Below are 7,588 nucleotides of genomic sequence, written 5' to 3'. Positions count from 1 at the left end.
GGCCCGCGGGCCACATACAGTCTTTTGGCTGACGTTGACCGGCCCCTGTAAGGTTAAATGGAAATTAGAAAATAAATTATCGTAATGTAGCATCCGGCAGGACGCTGAAAGAATGGGCGAGAAGTTATCAGTAAACAACGCTTTGTTACCGAACTGCAACTGGTTACTGCCGGCCCTAACCACGCCAGAAAAAGACAATACAAGCATTCTGTTTTATCCTGGCTATCGGCTGCTCTCCACGCCATCCGCTCTGACACACACACACTCACAGGTCTCGTGTCCCTCACCCCCTGCTGACTCAGTTCTGAAACACATTCAATGTCACATGAAATTACAGAAGTTTTTTTAAGCGTACCTAATGATGCGAAACGACGTGTTGTGTCAAGATTTCAAAACAGTTGAGGATAAAATGGTCTCCTCTCCCTTTTCTTGAAGTGTGGATAATACACCCAGAGATGTTCAGCTGAAACTCATTGACCTGCAGTCTGATGTGGTACTGGCAGAGCACTTTAAGTCAGAATCACTGCTGGATTTTTACTCCTCTCTCAAGGAGGAGAACTGTCCAAACATGAGGAGACATGCTAAGAAGATGTTGGTTCTCTTTGGTTCTACCTACATATGTGAACAAATATTCTCAGGGATGAAGTTTAACTTGATACACTTGTTAAAGCCCAACAGAGACTAGATTTCTCTAGAAAAAATCTAAAAAACAGCAAATGAGATGGTGAGACTGCTTAATATTTGGAGTACAAAGACAATATTGATGTCTTTAGAAAGCTTAGGATCTCCTCTTTTCAACAGCACTATATATGAAACTAAAAATGTGTTTTGGGGTCAATGTGACTGAGTGGAGAAATGAGCAAGTCACAAATAGTAAAAGCATTCTTATTTTTCGTACCATTGTTTTTGAAAATGTGATTGAATAATGATATTTCTTGTAAAGCAGTCACTCTTTTTCATTGCTTAATAATCATCACATTAACTCTTACCAGTCACAGCTTGTCAAAACAATGCAAACTACCGCTTTTTACAAAGAAATACAATTACTTTTATGCAGAATTTAGTTCAGGCTATTGGCCCTCAAAAAATATTCTGTTTCTCATGTGGCCCCCTGGGAAAAATAATTGCCCACCCCTGAGTTAACAGGTCACTCAGGAGTGGTGCGTGCGCGCACGTGTGCAGGGGGCATTTCTGAATATCAAGTTTCCTCAAATGTCCCTTATAAAAGAGAAGTACTGTACTGTAATTACAGCTGACTCACAGCCTCAAGCAAGTATTACATTATCACAGTGGGCAACAAGTTTAACATTGAACAGATTGCCAGACAAGACAGAAGAACAATAAGAAGAGCAAATTAGCTACAGTTGTTGTCCACAAAACTGAGTTGTACAGATGTGAGAATGAGGATGTGCACTTTGGTGAAGCTTTCCCACAAGCATCATGTTAATTTGCAGCCGTGCTTCTTGACCCTTTACAATCAATGTGTTTCATTGACAACAAAAGGAACAAAAATTTACTCTTTCTCTTACTTGCTTACCTACTTCCTTACTTACTTACTAATTACTTAAGGGAAAGAAATCCAGCATTAGCGTAGGGTGCTTTTCATTTCAATTACTATTTTTCCTGCATTAACAAATTATAGTAGTGGGAGACATGAATAGAGTCACCCTAGCAAGACACAGTGGTGCTTTTGAAGTGTGTGGCCCTTTTGTTAAAAGTTGCAAAAATATAATGATGAAACGTGTTTAGTTTCCAGGTGGTGAGGGGAACAACAATGCCTGCTTTCCACTGAATAATAAAGAAAAAAAGTTACCAGTATACAAGGAAGTTCATTATCCCACAAGTGTCTATAAAGGAATTGACACAGTTTGAAGTTTGGTTCCATGAGGCTTTGCAGAGCATGCAGTGGAGCGCTCACACAGCTTTCCTGTTAACTGGAGCTCTATGTTCTGCTCTGTGCTTTTATGTTAACAGTTTGCGGATTGCAGTCATTTGTCACATCATGTTGGGTTGTTTGTTACAGACTGTTTGATTGCACTTCCGTCTGTACTTTGCCACTTCAATGCAGAGTGAATTTCTATTTGCAGGGACCAATTGTGAGTACCTTTGTGAAGTCCAGTACCTTCACAAGACCACAGTAAAGTCTAATAATTCAGTGAGTGTGAGTGTACTCCACCAGCTTTTTAGTGTGTGAAACAGTGATGACAAAACTACTCTCTAATATCTTGAGTAAATGTATTTTAGTCGTTATATCCCCTGATAACATAGTTCCAAACAAAGTGGAAAAAGAGCTTTTCACCAGGTAGTTGTGTTATAGTATTTGTAGAAAAATATATTTGGGTATTATATGTAAAAGTACACATAATACGGTTTCCATCACTGAGCAACACAGTGTGTGCATGCTGAAATCCGACACATACATGACTGATATCCGCAGGGCCGGGTCCGGGTCTGACCACGCCCACTGCTTACCTGCACAACATGTTTTTACATGCAAAGATACAGAGACTGCAGGCTACGTGTCAAAAGGAAAACTGCCTTAGGTCACCATTCCAATAATAACATTATAAACCCTAATTACAGAGAGTGAAGAAGATGACGACAACCTTTGCTTTTGGTCTGTATTGTCATTCACACAAGGTATTTACTCTCTTTGCTTTTGTACATTTACATTGGTTCATTGTTTATTTCATTTGTTGAACTGTTCTGTTTATTTGAGGAAGTTCTTGACTCTTGCCAAAATCTGTATTTAAAGTAATTTTATAAATAAATCGTTACAAATATTTCAAATGATTTATTAAGGAAAAGTTTGAATAAAGAAGAAACAAATTATTTTCAACAGTGGAACAGTGGTATAATCAGAGGACAGGACAGGGAGCGCGTAGTGTATCTATCGAGAGGGGGTGCCACCTAGAGGTAGGTTCGTGGTAATGATTTAATAAATAACAAGTGAAGTGCTGAGCTCGGTGTGTGTGTGTTTGTTATATACTGGCTCTGGGAGCAGGAGTAAAGCATTAGCTAAAATCTATCAGCGACTTTTGTCTGATCAAATGTGAGTCATGAACTTGTAAGAAAGAACTGAACAGAGCTATGCTTGGAGTGTTTTGATACATTTGCTTGATTATATTGTGTGTATAAAAACGCCAAAATTACATTACACAAGTTTTCACTGTGGTATGTTTTTTTCATTCATTCCTCCTTTAAAAATGTATCACGTATAGCGAGGATGGACCTTGGTTCTATTTCTTATCATAATGTCAAAATTACAAATATTTGACAAAATAAGTTGTTTGTATGGAGGAACCTGAAAATATGGAAGCGTTTTCATGATACATTTAAACTGTGTCACATTTAAACTGCATCACATTAAAACTCCCATTTCAACACATTGCAAATGCAGGTGTCAAGGTTGCAAGTCTTTGCGTCTACACCGATAAAAGTATACATTTAACATCAAGTTCAACCAGAATGGTTGTTTATGGTATGTGGACGCAGGAGGGAAGAAGGGGATGGATGGTGTTCAGAGGGAGGCAGCGTGTGTGTATGTGCGTGCGTGTGTGCACTGTTTTTGCCACAGCAGAACAGAAGCGAAGTGGAACCCTGTGATCTCACTTCTGACACATAATGACAGAAGTCCAAATGAATCAATCTGCATCCTGACCTTGATATTCAATGGCAAGGCATTTACCGGCATGACACAGGTCAAAACATGAGGCATTAACCCTGCTCCACACCGTGGAAATATGTAGTGAACATTACCATTATTATGTGATTTGTCATTAGGTGTGATTCTGCTTGTGGTTGTAATTTATTTGTGCCAATTCTGAAATAAACAACAATGTAATAAAGTAGGCCAAAGAACAAGCAGATACACAAACACACATCAATTTTTATCACCAATAAGTTAAAAAGGAGTTGAACGTGACTATCTTGGGAGCTGCAACTGTCATGTCCCGCCATGTGTTAGTTTAACTTTAGTTTATGTTCAGTGTTGAATGTCATGTCCTTAAATCATAGTCACGCCATGTTATAGTTTAGTCCATGTTCAGTGTTTAATGTCTCGTCCTTGTCTCACGTTATGTTAAGTACCGTCACTCATGTCTTGTGATCGTCTGCCCCGCCCTTGATTGTTGTCACCTGAGTCTCATTACCTCATGTATAAGTAGTCCATGTCTCCCCTTGTCCTGTGCCTGTTTGTCTTGCAACATCTTGTCAAGTTGAGTGTTCTAGTCCAAGTATTACGTCTAGTCTAGTTTCTGGCCTCGTGTATATTCTTGTAAAGTCATGTTAAGTTGAGTGTCAAGTCAAGTCAAAAACCACTGGGGACCTATTTACACACACACATCTGTGAAATAGCGACACTTATCTAGGACTCAGACTGCATGAATTAGACACAAATCGGACTCAGACAAGACTTCAGATAACATTTTAACATGGTACTTTCCCAAAACAAATGCTTGTCTTCTCGTCATATTTTGGAAATGTTAACAACGGTTGCTATTTATTGTACCTTTTCCAATCGGACACATGGTTGTTAATTCATTGTTCTATTCAGTGTCAGAATCAGGTTTGGCATGCATTGGCAGGAAAACCTTCATCTCCTGTTTCTGGCCTTTATACATGAGTTTGTTTACTTATGAAAGCGTCCGTTATTGTGGCACACTTGACCTTGCTGAGCCCCCAAAGGTAAACTGTGACCTGAAGGTTTCCGGCTGTCTATCGGGGAGATGGATGACGAGAATCCTCCACCTCCATACACAAAGGATGTTGATGTACAGAGAAACTGTGACACACATACATACTGCACACCTTTTCCCACTTGTTCTCTCTTTCTTTATTTCTTCTCTGGACAGTAATTTTAATGGATTGAATTACAAGTTTTTGCTGACGTATTTGCCTATAGGGAAGATGCTTTCACCAAAGGCTTTGGCAGTGACTGCAACACACCACAAGATGGCACACCCTTGATAGTTATAGATCTTTCAAAATAAAACTTACTTTTTAAATGTTTGTGTTTGTATGATTGTCTTCTGTATCTATAAATGATCAGAACCCTACCAGCCTGATTTCACTCTTTTGTTCCACTTCACGATTAAATTGTGATTATAATGAACCAGTTCACCTCGTCCTCTTCCTCTTCCTCCTCCCTCTGGTCCTTGGTGCGTACATATAACAACATAAGACAACAAGAAACAACATTTAAAAACAACATATAAGAACAGCAGCTCGGGAATAATTAAATTAAAAATACACTAAATGAAATAAATTAACTAAATTAATACTGTTGAATAAAGTGTTAACACCAACAGTGCACCTGGTTGAGAGGGTGAGAGTCATTGTTCATGATGCTACGTAGCTTGCGCAGCATCCTCCTCTCCGACACACGCTCCAACGAATCGAGTTCAACCCCCAGGACGGAGCCAGCTTTCCTGACGATCTTGTTGATCCTGTTGGCGTCTGCTGACTTCGCCCGACTGCCCCAGCACACAACCGCGAAGAAGATGGCACTTGCAACCACAGACTTGTAGAATGGTGTTACATACATTGAAGGACCAGAGCCTCCTCAGGGAGTAGAGTCGACTTTGTCCCTTCTTGTACACTGCCTCAGAGTTCTTAGACCAGTCCAGTTTGTTGTCCAAATGGACTCCCAGGTATTTGAATACCTGCACAGAGTCCACAGTCACCCCATTGATGGACACAGGTGTGGGCGGTGACTTCCTCCTGCGGGGGTCCACCACCAGCTCCTTAGTTTTGTCAGTGTTGAGCTGCAGGTGATTCAGCTCACACCACTTGACAAAGGAGTCCACGACACCCCTGTACTCCTTATCCTTCCCCTCGGTGATGCACCCTACTATTGCAGAGTCATCTGAGAACTTGCAGATGGCAGGACTCCGAGCAGAATTGGAAGTCGGAGCCGTACAGGGTGAACAGGAATGGTGATAGGACCGTACCCTGAAGGGTCCCAGTATTGCACACCACAGTGTCAGACACACATCCCTGCAGTCTGACAAACTGTGGCCGACCAGTTATATAGTCCACTATCCAGGAAACCAGGGGGGAGAGTCTACCTGCATCGCCGTCAGCTTACTCCCGAGCAGGGCAGGCCGGACGGCGTTGAATGCACTGGAGAAGTCAAAGAACATGACTCTCACAGTGCTGCCGGGTCTGTCCAGATGGGCATAGGCACGGTGAAGCAGGAAGATGACGGCATCCTCTACTCCCAGATTCTGCTGATAGGCAAACTGGAGAGGGTCCAGTGACAGTTTGACCGGAGGCCAAAGGAGTGACAGGACCAGCCTCTCCAAGGACTTCATCAGGTGGGACGTCAGTTCGGACGTGACTTCTTTGGGGCTGGAACCAGGCAGGATGTCTTCCACAGCACCGGGCCTTCTCCAAACTGAGGCTCAGGTTGAAGATGCGCTGTAAGACTCCACACAGTTGGGCAGCGCATGCTTTCAGGACCCTTGGGCTGACGCCCTCGGGACCTGCAGCCTTACCTGGGCGGAGTCTGCACAGCTCTTTCCTGACCTGCTCTGCTGTGAAGATAGGTGTGCAGTGTCTGGTGGTGGAGGCAGAAGTGTTGTGTGGTGTGGGGGGAGGCCGGGTGTGGCTGATACTGGTGGGGGGAGGCTGGGTGTGGCTGATACTTGTGGGGGATGCTGGGTGTGGCGGTTTAGAAATTTGGTGGAAGACACAAGGGTCTACAGGTCAGCAGACATCGGAAGTGACCACAATCTGGTATACACAACGATACGATACAAACTTTCCCCATTGAACAACAAATTTGACTGGGATGTTATGTTTCAGCCCTCACATTGATCCCTAGTGGACATAGTATTTAATGTGAGCAACACAGCTCACATACCAGCTGTGTGCTCATTAAATATAGATTCTAGAACAAGCTAGATGTAGTCAAATCAACCAAAAAATAAGTCACACTTTGATACACTTTTTTTTACTCTCTTTCAGGCTTAATGGAGGTGATTACCTGGTGTATTTGCAGTTTTCGGAAGGTGTCTGACAACTGGTGGGCTGAACACAGTTCTGCTGACATGCAGTACTATGGCCAGACCATGGCTCTCAATGGCTGCCTCTATAGATACATGTATCAGACCAAATACATGGCTGTGCATGATGTGGATGAGCTCATACTGCCCCAATTAGAGAACAGGTACCGTTCTCATTGTGAACATACAACCTTTAGGGTTTTGTTGCAGAATAAACTGTCAAGCAAATGACTGAAATTGGTGTGTTGTGTGTCTGTATATCTAAGTGTGTGCTGAGGTATTACTTACAAAATAACACATTTTATGGCCAGCTGGAAGGATTTGTTGCCAGTGTTGGAGCAGAAACATGGAGCAGACCTCTGCTACAAGTTTGTGAACGTTGTCTTCCCCAATACTTTCACACTTCCTGCTCCCAACTCTGAAAAGCCTCGACAAACACACAGCAAGTGGCGGGGTGTATCTCGGGTTAATATCCTGGATCACTTGCACTATGAACCCACCACCCAGATTGACAACTTCAAGATCATCGTCCACCCCAGAATTGTGAGTTCTGAAGTCAGTGACATAAATGAAATGAAGGA

This window comes from Genypterus blacodes, unplaced genomic scaffold (assembly GCF_046128005.1).
Source record: "Genypterus blacodes isolate CSIRO-AG114 ecotype Tasmania unplaced genomic scaffold, CSIRO-AGI_Gbla_v1 ptg000003l_1, whole genome shotgun sequence".
NCBI classification, from domain to species: domain Eukaryota; kingdom Metazoa; phylum Chordata; class Actinopteri; order Ophidiiformes; family Ophidiidae; genus Genypterus; species Genypterus blacodes.
The sequence above is the reverse complement of the archived record's forward strand: the minus strand, read 5'-3'. Positions refer to the sequence as shown.